Below are 23,447 nucleotides of genomic sequence, written 5' to 3' on the forward strand. Positions count from 1 at the left end.
TTTTAATGCATGTGCAGTGCCCACGTGTGGTAAAAGGGAAGCAAAAACCCGAGACGGTTTATTCCATAGGCCTACTTCATCATTGCAGTTTGCATCCAAAGTAAGACTGCGTCTCTTTCTGGACTGCATTAAATTGGCTGCAGTGGTTTTATTCATGGCAAGTAAAGTGAGTTTGCCCAAATAACATGGTCCCCCATGAGCACCTTTCGGGACTCCCTGCCATGCACGGTCTCCACAAATGAGAAATACACCTGATGGAAGGGCAAGGGCACTTTCATTGGCCCAAATTTGTACATGACCACTGCCCCAGCCATAACTTCCATGTGGACCACATTGGGCAAAGATGTTAGCATATTCTGCCGTATGGGGAGTCAACCAGGTGTTGTTAGGAATCACTATGGGGCTACCAAAAGTTATGCAGCCTGTTTCATTGCCACTTGCATTAAGAGCTCGGCTCCCCAAGAGATCCAACTCCTGAGGATCCCATGGCAATGAGGTATTAAGACCCGACAACAAGAGAGCAGTACAATGGCTAACATTGGCAGCTCATGAGCAGTTGTTAGTTGAAAACCGTGCGAAGCTAGTATTATCAAAGCCTGGGATACCAAGTAAGCATGTGCGAAAAGGGTCAGTGGCTGATGCAAGCGCAAGGCAAAAAGCACTAGTACGTGTTTGATTTGCCCAGGTGACCCACAAATTTTTCCTGGGCTCAATTGAATGGAGGGGATTATTGGCGTTTGCATCGGTAGCATCTGCCAGAACAACCCCTAACATGCACAGTATGTACAGGAGTAAAACGCCTTTTAGTGTGTTCCCATTCATATTCTCTGATAACCCAATACTTTGGGATCCTTTCTAAAGCCCAATTGGTGCACACTGCTCTCAAAATTTGAGACCCAGAGTTTGATGTTGCCCAATTTACTGCATCTTGGGCCTCCCAACGTAACCAGGCTATAAATTTTTGCTCTTCAGATTCAAATAATTGCAAACCTTGCCAATCAGGCAGCCCTGTAAATGCGGCTAAAGCTCGTTGCAGCCCGTTATGTGCAAAATCAATTTGAGTTATGCGTGTATTAATGCAAGCCAAGCAACAAGTATTATACACTTCTTGATGGACCCACCAGCGTTTCTTACAAATACCACACTTAATAAGTAACCATGCCTGACACCACAGCTTAGCACAATTTCTACAAGGGTATCTATTCAGGTAAGGGGGTACAGAGCCTAATCTATTTATAATATCTCTTAATTCTAAAAAAGTTTGCCAACGCTCAACTGGAACCCCAGCTCGCTGCAAGATAGGATCAAGAGCACAATGTAGAAGCCGGATCAGTCGTGGTGTTTCATCGATCGGCGGTATCGGGGGCACCTGTAGCCGTGCCAGGTTGATCAAGTGCAGGCTTCACCCAGCGGCTAGGAACCCAAAGGGGGCCTGTGGAGGAAGATACACAAAAATCACCTCTGCCAGAATATATGACCTCTACTGGACCCTCCCAGATGCCTGTTTTGGGGTCCTTATATAGGACCTTCATGCGTGGTACCGGTGGCTGTGCCACTCCCTTGTGATGAATTAAGATAGGTGGTAAATCCTGATCTCCAAATATACACAGATGATTTAGTACAAACAGGGTTTTAGAAAGCCTTTCTCTACTATCTGAGACCTCCTTATGTTTTGCCAGGTAACCCTTTATTGTTGCATTTGCTCGTTCTACCATTGCCTGCCCCGTTGGGGAGTGAGGAATTCCTGTAGTATGTTTTATATCCCAAAGTTGCATGTATTTTTTCACCAAGGCACTACAATAAGCTGGTCCATTGTCTGTTTTGATAGCTTTGGGTTTGCCCAATACGGCAAAGCAACTAGTAAGGTGCTTTATAACATCCCGGGCTCTTTCGCCGGGCTGTAATGTTGCCCATATCATGTGGCTGTATGTGTCAATGCAAACATGGACATATTTTAATCTACCGAATTCAGGGAAATGTGTTACATCCATCTGCCATAACTCATTAGCTTGTAACCCCTTGGGGTTCACTCCCATACCCAAACCAACACCCTGGTTATGAAAACTACAAATAGGGCAGGCCCGCACTATGGCCCTGGCTTCTGCCAGTGGAATTCCAAAACCCTTATGGAGACCCCTTGCATTTTGATGAAAGTTCATATGTGTGTGGCGGGCCCTCTCAAAGGAAGACACTGGAGCTTCCGCCACCGCTACCAATCGGTCCGCTCTGGCATTGCCTTCTCCAAGGCCCTCTGACCACTGATGACTTCTTATATGCAACACGGAATATGGGTCAGTCCTTTGGCCAATGGTGCGTTTAAGCACCATCAATAGTTCTGCTAGTCGGCGTTGTTGCACATCCTTAACCATTGCTTCCTCAATTCTGTTAGCAATGTCTGCGACATAGAGAGAATCTGTGACGATGTTAACAGGTTGGTCTATCCAGTTGGTAAAGACCCAGACCACTGCTGATAGTTCCAAGGTTTGTAAAGAGTCCTCCGGTGTTGCAGGAATAATTTTGTGTCGCCATTGCTTCTCCTCCATCCACGTCGCAGCAGCTTTACGGGAGCGTTTGCCAGCATCTGTATAAACAGTCACTGCTCCTGAAAGCGGAAAGGATGACCGCAATGGCTTTATTAGCCATCGGTGATTAGACATCCATGCCAGCGTAGAAGGCTGGAGAGGTCGGATACTGATGAGGGTTCCCTCTTCCAGCAACGCTGCCTGAAGTTCCATAGAATTTTGTAAGTACCAGTTCAGATCATCCAGCTTCAGTGGTACCTGTATTTCCCCTGGCGATGTTCCTTGGATCTCCCTTATCCTTTGGCGGCCACGTTTGATAAGATTTGCCATTGTAATTATGTTTTCCTGAATCGTTTTTCGTGGTTGAAGGGGTGGTGCTAACCATTCCAGCACCAAAACATTGTAATCCTCATTTGTGGTGGGGGTATTTTCCCCCGTTTTCCTTTTATGCTGAGTGATGGCACCCAAAAGGTATTGAGAGCCAGTTAGCACAGTGATATTTAGTGGCACATCAAGTAGACAACGAGATGTATGATTTTGTACAACACGTTCTGAGATAGTCCGGATCGCCGCCTGCTGTGCTGTAGAGAGGGTGACTTTTGTAGCTGGCTCAGTGCCTTTCAGTAGAGGCCGCAGGACATTTAACAGTTCATTAGGAATACCAATGACAGGACAAAGCCATTGTAAGTCACCCATCAGTTTCTGAGCATCATGTAGGGTTTGGATGTTTGTGTGAATTTGCAATTTTTGAGGACGAACCTGATGGTCTGTTATTGTCCATCCCAAATATCGCCATGGTGATGTGTTCTGTACCTTTTCAGGGGCGATTGTAAGGCCCTGAGCACGCAAGTGATTAGTCAGGGTATGTAACTGATCTGCGGTAAAAGGTGTGCTCTGTGCCAGTAATATATCATCCATGTAGTGATAGATGATTACTTCTGGCCAGGCCATCCGAAGAGGCCTGAGAGCAGCATCCACATAGAGTTGACAAAGTGTCGGTGAGTTCCGCATTCCCTGTGGTAATACAGTCCATTCAAAACGTTGTGCAGGTGCCTCACGGTTAATTGAGGGCAGCGTAAAAGCAAAACGCTGCATGTCATCTGGATGTAGTTCAATGGTGAAAAAACAGTCTTTTAAGTCCACAACAAGTAGAAACCATTCATCTGGTAGCATGCTGGGATTGGGGAGCCCTGGTTGTAAGGCTCCCATAGGTTGCATTTGTTCATTTACAGCACGCAGATCATGGAGCAGTCTATATTTTCCAGATTTTTTCTTTATAACAAAAATTGGAGTATTCCATGGACTAGTAGATAAATGCAAGTGTCCCTGTTGGAATTGTTCTTGTATCAAGGAGTGTGCTTGTTCCAGACTTTCCTTTTTCAGAGGCCATTGCTCCATCCATATAGGTTCATTTGTAATCCAGGTGAGACGGATGGGGAAAGTCCATGCAATGGCCCCCTCTAGAAATGCGATTCCGATGTTAATACAACTTCCATTTGGGACAAAACATCACGGCCTACTAAAGCATTTACTCCTGGGGGAAGTGGTAACAACTGTACCACACAGTCCACAACTTTGTCATTGATGGTAATTTTTAAACGTGGTGACCGATGAGCCATGGTGATACCTCCTACACCAGAAACAGTAGCTCCAGATGCATATGCTGGCCAGTGAGCAGGCCATTTGTTTTCATCCAGTACCGTGACATCAGCTCCAGTATCCAAAAGTGCTGATAATTGTATCCGATGGCCAGAATATTCCAAAGATATCCGTTTTTGTGGACGTTGCCTCAAATCCACTGTTAGCATAACCGCAGGGCCTGTGGAGCCAAAACCTCCTGCTCCTCGATGAGGCCGGCCAGATGGACTTTGGAGCAACTGTGGTATAGGCACAAGTTGAGCAATTTTAGATCCAGCAGGAATATGAATAGGTGGATGAAATGTCCGAGCCATAATGTCAATTGTACCCTGAAAATCAGCATCGATTAATCCAGTTAAAATGTCCAGTCCTTTCATGGTTGCAGATGAACGCCCGATCAGAATAGCACCCATAGGTTGCCCTCTGATTATAATTGGTCCTGTAATTCCAGTAGGTATCTGCTTGGGGGAGGTATCCACCAAGGTAACGTCTACTGCGGTTGCCAGGTCCACCCCGAGGCTCCCGACAGTAGCTGGTTGCCAGGTAACTGGCTGTAAGGAGGCTGGAGTGGTTGGTTGTAAGGCGGCTGAAATTGGGCTGATGCAATTTGTGTCATAGCGCGGGCCCCTTTCGCGCTCCGATTCCCGTTTCCCTGGGATCTCTGACAAGCTGCAGAGCTGTGTGACGGGGTCTGGCAATGAGAACACCATACTGCTCCAGCAGAGCAGTTTCGCCGAAAGTGCCCTGGCTGTCCACAGCGAAAACAATGGAGCTTTGTTTTTCGAGTTGCTGGAGGTGGCCTTGGCTGTCGGAGGGGTGCGAGTGCGGCGAGAACTTGACTATGAGAGGTTTCTGCCTGTGCTTTCAAGCCCTTTCCTAGTTCCTCAATAGCACCGACTAACATAGCCTGATCGCCTGTGGGAATCATAGTAGCCCTTTCTAAAAGTTCCTCTATAGACCAATTCCCTGACAAAGTCATTATAAGGTTTCGGATTGAAGCATTCCCATTCTGTAATATACACTGCTTTAATATAGCCCCCTGCATGTATTCAGCAGTTCCTGCTGTTTTGATCGCTGCTGATACCTTATCTACAAAGGACCCCAACGGCTCATCCCGTCCCTGTTTTATAGACATGTAGGACGGAAGACCACCAGGTACCTTTAACTTGTTCAAAGCTTGTCGAGCCAAATCCATAGATTCTCTAATCCTTTCTGGTCCCACGAATGCCTGAGCCTCACTTCTTAGATAAGGACCTAACCCCATCAATTCATCCAGAGTAACTCCATATAGTGGGTCACCTTCTTGGCGATTTAGACCCACCGACTCCTGGCAGAATGCCTGCCAATGAGCATTGAACAGCAATTGTTGATGTTGAGTAAGTATCAATTTAATAATGCTTTTAATATCACAGGGGAGCAGAAGTCCTGACCCCCAGATATAATCTAACATTTGTTTACTGGGTTCCCCCGTAACTCCAAACTCACTAACAGTAGCTCGTAACTGTGATAATAATTTCCAATCTAAAGGTGAAATACTAGCAGTAAACCCCCCCCGGCATTCGGTTCAAAAACTACTGGGAATGCACTCAGCATGTCAGTTGCAGCCTCTAACTCCCCCTCCTGTGCCGCCTGTGCAGCAATCAGCTTCCACATAGCTTCACGCTGATTCACAGACCCCGGCCCGACCCCACCGGGAGCGGCCAGACTCCCAGTAAGTGGGAGATCGGGGCCCCGCAAGCCAGGTGACTGAGAAACTGCCCTGTGAGATACTGGGTCAGAAGACTCGATCGGAGCGGAAGGTTTGACCACATCCTCAGAGGGCTCAGCAAATGGATTAGTAGGGGGAATATGTACTGTGTTTGTTAATGGGGGGAGCGGCCACGGCCGCTCTTCAGGGGATGAGGAAGGTGGTCCCAAGCATTCAGCAGCAGCCTTAGCTGCTTTCCGTTCTGTGTAATATTGGTCTAAAGCAGTACTATCTTCCATGTTTTACCTAGCTTTTTCCCCAGTTTCTCATCATCACACATAGCATCTCTCGCCTTATCTCCTACTTTCTGCCATTCATCACGGTCAAAAACGGTATTAGGGTCAATAAAACAACCTTTAGCCAACCCCCATGCTGTCAACGCCATTAAATCACTCTTTATGTCCTTAACCTTAATCCCCCGCTTTTCTAAAAAGCAAGATAACAGATCAAAAGCAGCTTGCCTCTCCATTCCGATTTACGGAACTGCGCACTCACTTCCACCCCTCGAGGTTTTCGGCCACTTCTCTGGTGCGTGCGAAATCGACCTCGCAAGTCCGGCAGTGTCCAGATCTTGTCTGTACAGTCGTCTGATCAGTGCGCCCCACTGCTTCGACCCTCCGGGGTGTTCGGAGCCAGATGCCTTCTCGGTCGTGGCTACATCACCTCCCAAATAGATCCAGCCAAAAGGGGAGCGAGACCCTTGGACGTCGGGGTCACCATTATGCCGAGAAACGGAGGCTTGACACTCCAATATGGGTTTACTACAAGCTTCAGTTTATTGATCTACAGTATACAGTTTTATAGTGTAGTTAACTAGATCATGCATATTCTGTAATCGTACAATATTATTGGTTATATACTTCCACGCCCTAAGTTTGGCTACTTGCCTTAACATGTATCTATGTTTATCTATAATGCCTGATTTCTGCATTCTTGTTACCAATTAACGCATTCTCGATGGCTCCCACCACCTCTATGTTGCAGCCAAGGTTATGGTGACATAGATCGCTGATTGGACGCAGGTATCTAATTAATAGTTGGCTGAATATGGCTATTGTTAAAAAGCGGCTTGTTAAGAAGCAATCTATCTACGTCGGCGTGTCCCTTCTCTAGAAGCCAGCTTTCCACATCAGCTACAGAAAATTCACACTGATAATGGCCCTGCTTATCAATTTAATTCTGTTGCTATATTTTTACAGACTTGAGGTGTTCGCCACTCCTTTGGAATTGCCCACAACCCCTCCTCTGTCGCTGTTGAGCCGCTAGCAGAGAAGAGATCCCGGATTCTCAGCGTGGCATAGAAAAAGTGCTTTATTATTTTGAATCCAACATATATATAGACTTTTCAGAGGTCACCCAGATTGGTCAGTCAGAAACCTACCCCTAGGCCTGATTGGCCAGGCCTGAACTGTCCAAATCTCGAGACACTGTAACAACAACATCCAAACTTTATCTTTGTTTATAAAACACAGGAGAATATTCTCATGGGAAAGACCTGTGCTAGCCACACTCCTCTCAGGGGTTTGTGGAACAGATGAATTGCACACTACTGCATCAGCATGCGGAACTATGAATTCCTGAAAATCTTACACGGGAATGGGAAGGAGAATCAGGAATCATGTATTTAAAACACTTGTTTTTAAAGGAGTCCAAACAAACTAAAAGATTTATTGCTTGGCTTATTTCCTACTATTGCTATCACTGCCTTAACAGAATCAGTAAAAACAACTCATGTAGTTCTGTAATGAGTAACTTCACAGAGGAGCTACAAATGCAAGCAGCAATTGATCAGCAAATACTGCCACGCTTAGATGCCCTTGAGGCTGCTTTGCTATGGATAAGAGAAAAATAAGATGCCCTAAATCCTTGCTTACACCTTCACTGTAATCGGCAACACACCGACGCTAACGTCTGTAACCCCTGTAGAATGGAACAGCTCTGAAACTTCCTGGGATAAGGTTAAGGCTCATTTAAAAGGGGCATTTTCTATAAATATGGATGAAAAAATGAATGCATTAAGAGATAGCATTAGAAAACAATCTCAAAAGCTTCAAACCACATCTGCACAGAGCTCCTATGATACACTCGCTAACAGCTTTACCTGGCTCAGCCTGAAAACATGGTTTAAGGGACTGAATTTACGCATATGGCTGTTTGGTGCCTTGGGGATGGGTCTTTTTCTTACTCTTCTTTCAGGACTTCTTTGCCTCTGGAGATTGTTCCAAGTCAGCAAAAAGGCAGAAGTAAACATGATGGCTGCCTTTGTGATGGAATCCTCCTTATACAAAGAAGGGGGGAGATGTAGAAGCAACGGCCTGCTGCAGCCATCCTGACCTTGATAGCAACTCTGTTCCCCTGGGAAAGCACATACCAAAGGATTGACACAGAAGAAACACATAAATACTGAAGCATGTGTAATAAAGATGGATCCTTCCAGAAGGGAGCAGAGGTCTGTGTTGGTTCATTTCCAAGCTGCTGCACATCCCTCACTTGCTGTACATTCAACTCAGAGCAGGGATCTACTCCTTTTTTTTTTCCCTGTTTCTTTGTCTTTTTCATGTGGACAGCATAACTTCTGACAAACACTTCTAATTTTATTTCCTGAATGTTACACACCCATTTTAAAATTAAAAAATCTCATAATGCATTCCAGTTTATACTAGTCAATATAATATATTTCTTTCAATTTGTTAAATGGTGATTTGTCATAGTTGCTTTGTATGCACTGATATTTTGGACACTGTTCATCTTCTAAGTAGCTTTTTTTTTTTATTGCTTTAATAAAATTTCAATGCCATCTATTCTTTGAAAGAGATGAAATTATTCGGAGTTTCATAATGGTGATACTTTTCACCTAGTAGAGTAAATAAGTTTGGCAATCTAAATAACAAGAAATATTTTGATTTACTCTTTTGGGGGGGGTTGTTTTTTTGTTTGTTTATTGGGGTTTTTTCCCAAACGAGTGAAAGAGGAATAGGATCTTTTGTTGTTGAGATGAAACTGAGGATTTAGCTGTTGCTGTTGAAAATTTCATTTTAAAGAAATGGATACTTCAACAGAGATTCTGTTCCAGTCAATTAGCATAAATTATTATGTGTCCTAATATGGCGTTCTCTTAAGATATTTCAAACCATGTCCTTTTGGAAAACAATTGTTTGATTTAATGTGGTATATTCCTTTACATCTAAAACAAAGTAGATAATTCAGAAGTGATGTGTGTGTATTCTGTTGTTTTCTACAGATTCTATCATCAGTTGCTGTTCTTAGTTCATGTTCCCAGAGTAATTAATAATTAATGTTCTTTAGAAGTGCCTATGTCTTGTCTTTTTGCACATATTGCATTTCTATAGTAAACATCAACATATTCCACTTGGTGATATCAGAAATTCAATTTCTTACAAATAGTTTTGTAACTTCTGTATGTTTCAGTTTCTATGTATTAACTCCTTTGTCTCAGGTAGGTGTGTGAAGGTTGGGACGTATGGGAAACTGCTACCCTTTCCCAATACCAAGAGTACCCAAGAGGAAAGTAATCTAGCAGAGGGAAAGAAAGCACTTAACACAGTCATTAAGTAAATATATTGTCTTGGTTTGAAAGACAGATGTCTCTTAAGGACAGTGGGAACCTCCCTTAGAATAGAGAACGTGACCCCCCTTCCCTCCAAATTATTATAACTTTGAAATCAAGGGCTTTCAGGCAAAGAGATGGGGAAAGGAATATCAGTTCTTTACTTGTATCTATAATGAGGCAAACAAGCAACAACAACAGTAGCAACAACAAACAAAAGTCAGAAAACTCGGTGGCAGCTTTCTCTGGGCTGCCAGGAACTTTCCCCTTTGGTGCAGTTACACTCACAGCCAGCAGAGGCACTGTTGGGCTCCCAGCCAGGCAGAGCAGGTGCGATGTCTCCAGCAAAACTGCAGAGGGCGCTGTGGCACGAGGTAGGCTCCCTGTCTCATGTGGAGAATGGCGGATGGGCTGGACGGCAAGATGGGGTGCAGGGAGCTCAAAAGCAGTAAACTGGAACCACAGAGCTGGCTGGGCTAGCAATAGAAATGTGGCAGAAACTCCCCAGTTGTAGCAGAAGCCACCGTGCCTTCCGACAGGCAGTGGCGCAAGGCAGCTACAGCCGGGCACCTCCGCAGCAGCTGCGAGTGCAGCTGAGGAGATGCGCATTCCAGGAGGGGGAAGAGGTTCGGAATCCTGTGCCTTTTTCCCAAATGAAAGCTCACCCAGCAAGGAAGAGAAGGCAGTGCAGAGCCGGACTTTCCGCGGCCACAGCGAAAGGAAGACAGCAGCTTCACTGTTACCCCTCTGGTGCCCAGCGAGCAAGTAAGGTTACCAGCGGCCAGGTGCTCCCCTCCCCTCACCACAGCCTGGCTACATCTTTTGTCTCTAAAGTATTCGGTCGTAATGGTTCCCTAGCAATAAAATGGGGAAAAAATCCCCCAACCTTCAACATCTATATACAGCTTTAGTCACATCAGTACATTTCTTAACAGGGGCAAAGGACAAGGACAAAAGCCAAGAGATTACAGCTGTTGTGTGGATTTTTCTTTTGCAGTTTTGTGCTGGTTTGAAAGTAAACTAGCAGGAGAAATTAACCCCCACACAGATACCTTGAGAGAGATTTCAGGTCAGAGCTACAATTTAATAGAAAGATTTCAATAAATGCAATGATACAGAAAAACTGGCTTAAAACCACAAAGTCAAAGTACAACCTGGCACCATGTTGGTCAGGTGGTAGTCACAGTCTGATTAAGCAGTGGTTGTGTTGCCAAAATGTATTTTGCTTTTTTATTTCCGTCATATACATTCATAGCTCTGTATGCTATTGTTGTATAGTTATATAGTTCCTAGCTAGCTCCAGTACTTTTCCCTATCTTTTCCCTACCCTGATAGGCAGAAAGACAAAACCCATTCCAGAGGCTCCAAACCCTGGGGGTCCAAGGCCCCTATCCTATCTTGGCTCTCTGGGAGCCAAGGATGAAATACCCTCCCCAGATGCATTTTCATAAACAAAGTTTAGTTCCTATCTAAAGAGGGGCTACAGAAGAGGTGGAACCAAAAGGGGGGGATTACTTCATCACTTGTGCTTCTAATTGGGGATTCTTGTCAATTATACAAATTTGTTAAACTTATAAAACTGTATTCAACCTATGCAGGGGTGGGCATTTTTCCATATCTGCCCCTTGGAGGCCTCCGATAAAGACCAGCCTTTATTTTACCGCCTATACTAATATTGTCTCGAAAGTGTGTTGTTTAATTTCTAGGTCTTTAAGGCATCAGTTGCAGTTGTATTGAAGGTGGTGGTCCTCTGGAAGGTCTGTCCCTCTTGTGGAATTTTGGGTCCTCCTCTGGATCTGTCCAGTGGTAGTGTTCTCTCCAGTCCCCAAACCCCAGATTATGTACCCTCAAATCCAGGTAGAAATGCTTAGTACCTGCCCCAGGGCGGGGAGTTTTACAATGGGATGATGTAATCCTATGAGTAATAGGATATTTTTGGAAGTGTTGGGCATTGCAACTGCCTATTCTGCTGGTGCCATATGGCCCATTAGCAGAGATGACCTCCTCAGGATGGGTGGGTGATGCAATTTCCCTTGCTGAGTCATTGTAAAGATGAAGAAACACTATCCCACCTCGCAGGGTTTGCCACTGTCACAGTCCACTCATAAGTGGATGCGTGATGCTTCGTTTCAGCTATGATCTCGGAGTGCAAAAAGAAAGTAAAGCAAACAATTCAACAAGTCAAGGCAGTTAAATTTCAGTCCAAAACAGGAACTTTATTAATTGTGCCCATAAAGCAGCTTGTGATAGAAAGAGAGAGAGAGAGAATAAAGGAAAATATAGGCAGAAAAGGGAAGAAAAAGGGGTTTATAGCTACCACCACGGGTCCACAGACATCCGTCATCTCTGGTCCCAGTCCAGAAGGCATTCCTCTGCCTCTTTGATCGATGTGATCTCACAGTGGGGAAGATCTTTGAAATTCAGCTGTTCCAAAGCTGTCTTTTATACTAGTCAATGCACTTGGTTCTTCCTTGCCACCCGCCTTTGCTCTACCTCAATCCTCTGGAGATATGCCAAACTCCACCTGGTAGGCCACATATGCCAAGAGAGGAGTGTCTGAGGCTTGATCGGCTTTGGAGGCAGGTCCCCTCCCCTTGCGCATGCGCTCCTCCTAGCGGCAGTAGTCGACTTGGGGTCTTTGAGGAAGGCCGGCAGTCATCGTCACCTTGAACTTTAGATGAACGGGTCTTTGCACATGCTTTGTTGGGGTATGGGTCTGTGGTAAGTCCCATCATTAATTTTCCCATTTTGCTTCATGGATCTTTCACAATAGTGGGTAGCTGGGAGTCTATGGGTCTGTGGTCCTATCTTGCTTCATAGATCTTTCACAATAGTAGGGACATGGGGACAGGTACAAAGCATTCGTTCTGTACCAGCTGTGGCAGGCACAAAGCATTCTTTGCATACCAGCTTTGGCCGTTTTCGTTAGGCCTGCATCTGTGGTTTCTGAGGCTTAGCACCTGATGAGAAATGTTGAGACAGAAATCGACCTGACCCTTATAGCCTCTTCTCATTTTAACACCCAGCTTGTATCCTGGGGATGCAAGTGTGTGCTGGGCAGTTACTGCGAATGACCCATCATTAACAGTTCATGATGTAGATTGGAATAGAATACGAAGTTTGGTTACACCCATATTGGCACTCTTTCTCCTGTAACCACAAGTTTCTATTCTCTAGGTCCTGTTCATTCCTTTGTGTATTCTCCCTTTCTTGAAATGCAGCTTCTAAACTGCTGTAGGATGGCTAAAATTGACTGAATCATTAATCTCCACTTCCCTGATGCTTTAATCTGCCCAGGCCAGCATTGCCTCTGCCCTCCAGTTGTGGGAGCTGTAGAAGTGACTGGTGTTATAGGGGAGCCTTGAGAGGTTGGCCAGTCTGGCTCACCATCAGCAAGCTCTGGCCATAGCCAGGGTGCCACCTTCAGCGAGAAACCTATACCTTATACCTTATCAGCTCTATTCAGAGCTGCCTCTTTTCCTTCCTTCTTCCTTTCAGGTATAGAGAAGAACTGGGGAGATTCATACACAGAAATTATAGACAAGATCAGAACCGAGGCATGAGTGTGAAAAGGGTGCTGGAGGCATGGCATGTTTTAGGTTCTTTGGTGCCTTTTGCATATTTCATTGCGTTCTTTCTCTTGGTCTGCACCTTTCTTACTGACATGCTTGCCAAGAATCTGCCTGCAGGTTTCTCTTCTCCAGAAGATAACCCTTTGTGATAACATGCTGTGGTGCAATGTTGTCACTGATTTTGGCAACTTCAGCTCTGACTAAAAAAAAATCTAGAAATAAGAGGAAATAAGTCTCAGTGTTTTATTTTCCAAATCTCTAATATTCAACTACTCTTTTTGTTTTCTAGCAGTTGTCTTGGGTCATATCAAAACTGATACTGCTCAGCTTGCACAAGTTTATTTCATCAGATTCAGAGCAAATAAAGTATGTTTTTTCACAACAAATAGCCTGTAGAGTTCTATTCCAAGGATCTTCTGGGCTCTAAATGTCTGTGGCTTCAAGCAGCAAACAGACAGATTCATAGATGTATAATCAAGATCTGTTAGCTGCAGAAACTACATTGTTAGCACAATAAGTCCATGAGCTGCAAGCTGTTAGACATGGGGAGGTTATTTATGGGAGTAATCACTATATGCTTATATGCTTTCCCTGTTTCTTACTTTCACGTGTATCAATCATTGCCCAGTTTCAGACAACATGCTAGATTAGATGGACCTTTGATCCAATTCGTACGCTTACAACCTTAATGTTGTTGGCTTATGCACTGTGATATTTGCATTTTTTTCCTTTTTTTTTTTATTATTAGAAAGCAGTTTCTCAAGGTGTTTTTACTCTCTTTGGAGATTGCAATAGCATAAAGTCACTGAATTAAGCTGTATTAACTGTTCTGTCAGTATACTGCTTAATCTGTGACAGAGGGGATAATGGAGTTGCATGTCATGATGACATGCATCCAGCTATTTAATGGATCCTATGTGTGTATCTCTCATCACATAATGGAATGTTTTACATCTGGTTACACTGGTGCACACAGATCTTGTAGCAGGAGAGGAAGTGTTTTTGCATATAATAAAGAGCATTTCTAGTGCAAGAAGAAATAAAAAACTGTGTGGAATAGACACATTTTTTGTGTGTGTATTGCCCAGCACTGGTGCTGTCCCAATTTTGCAAGAAAAAAAATATATTGATGCATAGTTCTGATGATTGAAACTATAGTGGTTCATCAAGATAGCAATTCTAAGTACTTCAAAAATATGTTTCAGGGATAGACAGTAATCTTAGCCTATGATGTCTGTTTTGCAGTTCACATTTTCCTGCTTTATACTAGTAATGCCATTGATCACACTGTTAGCCTCAGCTCAATTCGATACTCATAGCAGCTTGGTCTGAACTACTGTCATGGTTTCACCCCAGCTGGCAATCAAACTCCACATCACCACTCGGTCACTACCCCACCAGCAGGATCGGGGAGAGAATCAGAAGGGTAAAAGCCTGACAACTCATGGGTTGAGATGAAGACAGTTTAATAGGGAAAACAAAAGCCATGCACACAAGTAAAGCAAGACAAGGAATTCATTCACTGCTTCTGATGCACAGGCAGATGTTCAGCCATCTCCAGGAGAGCAAGGCCCCATCACATGTAACAGTGACTTGGGAAGGTAAACACCATCACTCCAAATGTCCCCCCCTTCTTCCCCCCACTTTATATACTGAGCATGATGTCACATGATCTGGAATATCCCTTTGGTCATTTTGGGTCAGCTGTCCTGGCTGTGTCTCCTCCTAACTTTCCATGCACCCCTAGCCCCCTTGCCAGTGTGGCAGTATGAAAAGCAGAAAAGGCCTTGGCTCTGTGTAAGTGTCTTGGTTTGAAAACAAACCAGTGGGAGATCACAAGTCAAGATTGAAATTAAAAATAAGTGAAATAATACAAGGAAAAGCACTGACAAAGTCAGATACAACCTAACACCCTGTTGGGGTGGTAGTAGCAGTCCAACTGAAGTAGTCCAGTTGAAGCGGTGATCCTGTGAAGGTCTAGTCTCCAGCTGAAGATCCAGTAGTAGCTCTGGTCCTCTGGGAACCCAGTAGACAGGGCTAGCTCAGGCAGGTCCAGGGCCAGGTTATATCCACGTGGGAACACCTGGCTCCTCCCTCCTCGGCAGAGCATCTCACAATGGGATGAGATAAGTCCATGAGTCACACGGTGGGTCCCTGATGGCCCATTGCCTGTCATGCGGGGTGGGTCATTAGCAAGTGATAATAGCTAACGGATGACCCATTGTCTGTCATCGGGAGTGGGTGATAGCAGCTAATGGCCCACAGCTGGTGGTAATAGAATACTTAACTACATCAATATTGCAACCTAGGACATTATCCACCCCTTATTCTATTACCATCTACACAGTTCTCACTTAAGATAAGGTTTCCTTGTGGGACACAACGGGTTTCCCCATCTGCCTGCATCACCCACCAAGTATACCCAGGTCCTTGGGCAAAAACAACCCCACGCATGGGCTTGCCTTTGCCTGAGGTGGGACTAATCCAAACAGTCTTTCCTAAAAAACCTCTTATGTGTACCACAGGGACTTTATCTCCATCCACTGTGTGCAAAGGTTCGGACTCGGCAGGACCGGCTCGATTGATAGAACCCCTTGTGTTAACCATCCAGGTGGCCTTTGCTAAGTTCAGTTCCCAATTTTTGAAGGTTCCCCCGCCAAGTGCCTTCAAAGTTGTCTTCAGTAGTCCGTTGCACCGTTCAACTTTCCCGGCAGCTGGTGCATGATAGGGGATGTGGTATATCCATTCAATTCCGTGCTCTCTAGCCCAGGTGCTTATGAGGCCATTCTTGAAATGGGTTCCATTGTCAGACTCAATTCTCTCAGGGGTACCATGTCTCCACAGGACTTGCTTTTCCAGACCCAAGATGGTGTTCCGGGCAGTAGCATGAGGCACAGGGTAGGTCTCTAACCATCCTGTGGTTGCTTCCACCATGATCAACACGTAGCGCTTTCCTTGGCGGGTTTGGGGAAGTGTGATGTAGTCAACTTGCCATACTTCCCCATACCTGTACTTTGACCATCGTCCACCATACCACAGAGGCTTCACCCGCTTGGCCTGTTTGATTGCAGCGCAAGTCTCACAGCTGTGGATGACCTGTGAGATGTTGTCCATAGTCAAGTCCACCCCTCGGTCACGAGCCCACCTGTATGTCGCATCTCTCCCTTGATGACCAGAGGCATCATGGGCCCAACGAGCTAGAAAAAATTCTCCTTTGTGCTGCCAGTCCAGATCCACCTGTGACACTTCCACCTTGGCAGCTCGGTCCACCTGCTCGTTGTTACGATGCTCTTCATTAGCCCGACTCTTAGGTACATGTGCATCCACGTGTCGAACTTTCACGGTCAGCTTTACTGCCCGGGCGGCGATGTCCTGCCAAATCTCAGCGGCCCAGATGGGTTTTCCTCTGCGCTGCCAGTTAGCCTTTCTCCAGCGATCTAACCATCCCCACAGTGCATTGGCTACCATCCAGGAGTCAGTGTAGAGATAGAGCCTTGGCCATTTCTCTCGTTCGGCAATATCCAAAGCCAGTTGGATGGCTTTGAGCTCTGCGACCTGACTCGATCCACCTTGTCCCTCGGTAGCCTGTACAGCTTGTCGTGTGGGGCTCCATACTGCAGCTTTCCATTTCCGATCTGCGCCTACAATTCGGCAGGAGCCATCGGTGAAGAGGGCATAGCGTCTTTCACTCTCAGGCAGTTCGTTATACGGGGGTGCTTCCTCAGCACGTGCTGCTTGCTCCTCTGCTTCTTCTGAAGATAATTTAAAAGTCTCACCTTCAGGCCAGTTTGTTATAATTTCCAGAATCCCAGGGCGATTTGGGTTTCCAATACGGGCGCGCTGTGTGATGAGGGCAATCCATTTGCTCCACGTGGCATCAGTGGCATGGTGGGTAGAGGGAACCCTTCCCTTGAACATCCACCCCAGCACTGGCAGTCGGGGTGCAAGGAGAAGTTGTGCTTCTGTGCCGATCACCTCTGAGGCGGCTTGGACTCCTTCGTAAGCTGCCAAGATTTCTTTCTCGGTAGGAGTGTAGTTGACTTCAGACCCTCTGTAACTTCGACTCCAGAATCCCAGTGGTCGACCTCGGGTCTCACCAGGCACCTTCTGCCAAAGGCTCCAGGACAGACCATGGCTCCCGGCTGCAGAGTAAAGCACATTCTTTACCTCTGGTCCTGTCCTGACTGGTCCCAGGGCTACCGCATGAGCGATCTCCTGTTTGATCTGGGTGAAGGCTTGCTGCTGTTCAGGGCCCCAGTGGAAATCGTTCTTCTTGCGGGTTATGAGGTAGAGAGGACTCACGATCTGGCTATACTCAGGGATGTGCATTCTCCAAAAGCCTATGGCGCCTAGGAAGGCTTGTGTCTCCTTCTTGTTGGTTGGTGGAGACATCGCGGTGATCTTATTGATGACCTCAGAAGGAATCTGACGCCGTCCGTCTTGCCACTTTACTCCCAGGAACTGGATCTCTCGGGCAGGTCCCTTGACTTTGCTCTTCTTGATGGCAAAACCTGCTTCCAGGAGAATTCTGATGATTTTCTCTCCTTTCCCAAATACTTCCGTTGCTGTGTCCCCCCACACAATGATGTCATCAATATACTGCAGATGTTCTGGAGCCTCACCCTTTTCCAGTGCAGCCTGGATCAGTCCATGGCAAATGGTGGGACTGTGCTTCCACCCCTGGGGCAGTCGGTTCCATGTGTACTGCACACCTCTCCAGGTGAAAGCAAACTGAGGCCTGCACTCTGCTGCCAGAGGAATGGAGAAAAAGGCATTGGCAATATCAATGGTCGCATACCACTTTGCTGCCTTGGATTCCAGCTCATACTGAAGTTCCAACATATCCGGTACAGCAGCACTCAGTGGTGGTGTGACTTCATTCAGGCCACGGTAATCCACCGTCAGTCTCCATTCTTCACTGGACTTACGCACCGGCCATATAGGGCTGTTAAAGGGTGAGTGAGCCTTGCTGACCACCCCTTGGCTCTCCAGATCCCGAATCATCTTATGGATGGGGCCACAGAGTCTCTGTCAGTGCGGTATTGCCGGCGATGCACTGTTGCTGTAGCAATTGGTACCCGCTGTTCTTCAATTCTCAGTAGTCCTACAGCAGACGGGTTATCTGAGAGACCAGGCAGGGTATTCAGTTGTCTTATGTCTTCTGTCTCTACGGCTGCTATCCCAAAAGCCCAGCGATGTCCCTTCGGGTCTTTGAAATATCCACTCCTGAGATAATCTATGCCGAGGATACATGGGGCGTCTGGACCAGTCACAATGGGGTGTTTCTGCCACTCGTTCCCAGTTAAACTCACTTCAGCTTCCAGTACAGTCAGCTGCTGGGATCCTCCTGTCACCCCAGAAATAGAAATGGATTCGGTCCCCACATACCTGGATGGCATCAGGGTGCACTGAGCGCCGGTATCAACCAAAGCCGTATATCTTTGTGGGTCAGACGTGCCAGGCCATCGGATCCACACAGTCCAATAGATCCAGTTATCCCTTTCCTCTACCTGGCTAGAGGCAGGGCTCCTCTAATCCTGTTTTTGGTGCGTGGTGCTCTTCTCCCGTAAATGTGTTCCTGAGGTTCCTTCAAGAGGATCAGTCATATTATCCTTTCCATTCTGTCGGGGGTTCTGTCCACAAGAGACTGGGGCAGTGTTGTACCTAGATGAGCCTCCTGAAGTGGATGTTTCTTTTTTCAGTTCACGTACCTGGGCTGCTAAGGAGGAGGTGGGTTTCCTATCCCACTTTCTCATGTCTTCCCCATGCTCCTGCAGGAAAAACCAGAGGTCACGTCGTGGAGTTTGTTTTCTTTCCCTGGCTGGGGGACGTCTGCTCCTGATGGCAGAGACTCTGGTTGGTTTTGGTGTGACATGGAAAAATCCTTCTTTGAACTCTTTCCTTAGTTTCTGGAGGCTCTCTTCAATCAAGCTCCGGACTTGCTCGGCCAGGTTTGTTTCCACTGATGAGACCTGGGTGCGTAGTGGAGCGGTGACAGTGTCCTCATAAATTCTCAGTTTGTTTGTTAACACGCCCACCTTGTCTTCGCCTTCCCTCCACTGCAGTGTTGCCAGGTAACGAGAGTATATCTCTGGTCCGAGCCGTGCGAATCTTAGCCACATTTGTGAAGTGCACTGGACATTATCTGGGTTCTTGGGGAATCTCTCGTTGTCCGAGAAAATGATCTCTAGCACGGCCAATTCCCTCAGGCATCGGATACCTTGTTCTATTGTGTTCCATTTTCTTTGGTGCATCTGGAGGTCTTCTTTGCACAGGTATCTGTCCCGTACACTCGCCAGCAATCTCCGCCAGAGGCTGAGAGTTTCCTGGGTTTTCCCAATCCCCTGGTCAATAACCACATCCTGGGACAGGGATCCCAGTTGCCTGGCCTCACTTCCATCCAGAATGGTGTCATTAGCGGCGGCATCCCAGATGCGGAGCAGCCAGGTTAAGATGGACTCGTTTGCCTGCCGGGTGAATTCCCTCCGTAGGTCACGCAGCTCCCCCAGGGATAGAGAGCGAGTGATGATCTCCGGCTCTGTCTCTTCTGCTTGGTGAGATGGTCCTGCCGCATCATCATCAGTCGCTATGCGGACTGATTTGCTCTTGGATTTCTTTTTCTGGACGGGGGCAACTGCTACGGGCTTCAGCTGTTCTGATTTGCTTTGTTTCTCCCCCTCAAGAAGACAAAATATTGTTCTGATCTTCAGCATGAGGTACACGGTGCTGGTCGCAGAGAAAAAGGAAAACAGAACTAACAAAAAGATTATGCCATCCCTAGCATCCAGAGAGAACTCAATATCCTCAAAAACGGCTGTGCCTGACCTGAAATGCTGGAAGAAACCGCTCTCTCCTCCTAGCCTCAGAGGGTGGGTGCGATTGCTGAGCAGGTCCCAGACGAAGCAGCTCAGGTTAGGCCAGGCAGACAAAGTCGAGTATATATAACGAATGGTGTTCATCGCCTCACAGGTAATCATGCCATAGGCATAATAAACCAATAGAGCAATTCTCATGCCATTCCCTGGTCGCAACAGGAGCAATATGACGGGCAGATAGTATCCCATTTGAGGAAAAATATAGAGAGCGAGATACAGTACCCATATAGATAAGCTGAACATCATGGTGATAGGATTTCTGAGTTTCCCCAGGTCGTGCCCCACGTTGGGCGCCAAAATATGTCTTGGTTTGAAAACAAGCCAGTGGGAGATCACAAGTCAAGATTGAAATTAAAAATAAGTGAAATAATACAAGGAAAAGCACTGACAAAGTCAGATACAACCTAACACCCTGTTAGGGTGGTAGTAGCAGTCCAACTGAAGTAGTCCAGTTGAAGCGGTGATCCTGTGAAGGTCTAGACTCCAGCTGAAGATCCAGTAGTAGCTCTGGTCCTCTGGGAACCCAGTAGACAGGGCTAGCTCAGGCAGTTCCAGGGCCAGGTTATATCCAGGTGGGAACACCTGGCTCCTCCCTCCTCGGCAGAGCATCTCACAATGGGATGAGATAAGTCCTTGAGTCACACGGTGGGTCCCTGATGGCCCATTGCCTGTCATGCGGGGTGGGTCATTAGCAAGTGATAATAGCTAACGGATGGCCCATTGCCTGTCATCCGGAGTGGGTGATAGCAGCTAATGGCCCACAGCTGGTGGTAATAGAATACTTAACTACATCAATATTGCAACCTAGGACAGTAAGCCCTGCTCAACAACAACAAAAATATCTATGTTATTGTGTTGGTTTTGCTTGGCCCAGTTTTTGGTAGTGGGGGTGATGTCTGATGGGTTTTTTTGTCCTTTTCCATTATACTTTTATACTCTTTTTATATATCCTTTTACCCTTCCCCATTCCTGTACTTTTTACTCCCTGTAGCTTAACCCTACACGTTTATAACCCTTGTACCCTTGCCCTGCTCAGAATTCTTTAGAGAAGACGAAACAATCTCCACAATCTCAAGAGCATGAGGCACCAACCTTAAACAGAGCCCCATCACTGAAATGTTTTTGTAAACTAAGTTGTAACCTTTTTGGAGGGAGGTAATTTTAATAAAAGAGCAATTACTTCATTTGTTAGACTTCTTATTGGAGACTTTTAGATAGGTATGCTAATCTAGGCTGTCCATAAATTGTATACGGAGAATATCGTTGGGAGCTTAGTTGTCGGTGTGCATCTGGGATCCTATTAAACCAAGGTAATACCCTTTTCCTATACTGCGTGTCTGCGTCTCAAATTTTTTATCAGCATTTAAGGCATCAGGGGGGCCACAAAGATGACTCCTGTGAGAAGCTTCTGGAAACTTTCACCATGTCCAGCAGAGCCAATCTCGGATGGCTCTGAAGATGATGGACATGCTGCTGGCCAAGCTTGGGCCAATTATAGATGTTGGTTACTCCTCTGTGATAACATATTTAAGAAGAAATCAAAACAATGGGGGCACGTAGTTTTTAGCCAGAGAAGGAGGAGGAGGTGAGAACATGTGAGGGAAAACAATATCGAGACACCAAGGTCAGTGGAGAAGGTGGGGGAGGAGGTGCTCCAGGCGCCAGAGCCGACAATCCTCTGCCGGCCATGGTGAGGACCATGGTGAAGCAGGTTGTCTCCCTGCAGCCCATGGGATCCATGGGGAATGCAGAGATTCACTCACAGCCCGTGAGGAGGTGCCCATGCCGGAGAGGGTGGATGCCTGGAGGAGGCTGTGGTCCAGTGGGAGTCCCACTGGAGAGAGAGGCCTTGCTCCCAAGATGGAACAGCCTGGCCTTGGAGGTCTGCACCCCGTGGATGAGGGACCCCATGCCGCAGCAGTTTGGGAGGACTGTCTGCCCATGGGGGGACTCACGTTGCAGCAGCATGCTTATCTGCTGCTGCTCGTGAGATGGACCCACGCTGGAGGAGTTCGCGGAGAACTGTCTCCCGTGGGAGGGACCGATGGCAATGCAGAGGAAGGACTCCTCTCCCTGAGCAGCAGAAAAAGATTCTGGTGATGAACTGACCTAAAGCCTCCACACCCCATCCCCCTGAGCTGTTGGTGGGAAGGAGGGAGGGGTTGGGAGCAGGAACGGTGTCTTAAGGGTTTATTTTACTTCTCATTATCCTCCTCTGACACTGTTAGTAATAAATCTCACTTTGTAACTTTAAGATCAGTCTGTTTTGTCCTTGGAGTGTCTCCAGGTCCTTATCTCACTCATGAACAGTTTGTGTGTTAACTTTTATTTTCCCCTCTCTTCTGTCCAGTTGTGGCAGGGAGAGCGGAACGAGTAGATGCCGTGGGTGCCTGGCATTTGGCCATTGTGCTGAACCACGACAATTATCAACACTGTGTTCAGCACAAATCCAAAACACAGCCCCGTACCAGCCACTGGGAAGAAAATTAACTCTATGCCAGCTGAAACCAGCACAACTACAAATAGGAAATTGATTGTCTTTTCTTGCCTCCAAGCAAGACTTGGGTTTTTTTGCTTGTTTTTCTTCACTCTTTCAAATTACTACTTAATGCTAATAATGTTGCTATTGTAATGTGGTAAAGGATTGTAAGGGGCTTGAGGTGAAGAGATGTAGCTATGAAGCCTTCAGCAAGGAAATAATTCTGTGGGTGGGGGCATTAATAATGAGACAAAACATAGTAGTAAAGCTACAAAACCAACAGAGTGTTCTCTGGTCAGAGAATTCTAACTAATTGCTACAAACAACTTGTCATGGGGTTTGAGCCAAGAATGAGAAAAGAATTTGAAATTTTGACAAGTACTGATATACTAGCATGAAATTAGCTGTCTTTCTAAAAGAAATGTGATATAATGGTTTGTATTATTGCTGGAGGTGATTGGATGGTGACTGTGCCTTGTAATGTTGGAGTCTTTCCATTTAATGACTTTACAAATAATGAGAAGATAAGTGTATTAAACATGGGAGTTTTCTAATTGGACTTCCCTAAACTTGGTCTTGTTTTGTGTATTCTGTTTCTTCCAGGACAGCAGGATACATACTGGACCAAAAATGAAAATTCAGGTTGTCCCTCTAGAATTAGGTAGAGCTGGCAAAAGAACTATTTTGTTTAAGTCAAAACAAGATGAATTCATGCAGCCAATTACAACAATAGGTTATTAGCAACAATTTAAATGTAATGATTTTCTGAACATTTATCTGTAGAATTTTATCATTTTATATTCATACAGAACAATACTATAAAACTTCTTTTTTTCTGGTTTTAATGTTGAAACAGTAGAATACAAGAATTGGAAATTTACTATTTGGGATGTAGGAGGGAAGCACAAATTGAGGCCCTTGTGGAAACATTTTTATCTCAATATACAAAGTAGACTAATACAACTTTTAAAAGTTGCGTGTGGTTTCAGTGGGAGCACTAAATTGGAGAATACCATTCCTAAACCACAACAATTCTAAACTCCAAC

General features: G+C 45.9%; 1 pseudogene; it reads right to left on the reverse strand.

Moving 5' to 3' along the window:
* Positions 1-4,650: 4,650 nt before the first annotated feature.
* Positions 4,651-5,971, reverse strand: LOC146425569 (endogenous retrovirus group K member 5 Gag polyprotein-like; annotated as a pseudogene).
* Between the last annotated feature and the right edge of the window lie 17,476 nt (positions 5,972-23,447).

This window comes from Lichenostomus cassidix, chromosome W (genome assembly GCF_008360975.1).
Source record: "Lichenostomus cassidix isolate B80296 chromosome W, HeHo_3.0, whole genome shotgun sequence".
Taxonomy (NCBI): Eukaryota; Metazoa; Chordata; class Aves; order Passeriformes; family Meliphagidae; genus Lichenostomus; species Lichenostomus cassidix.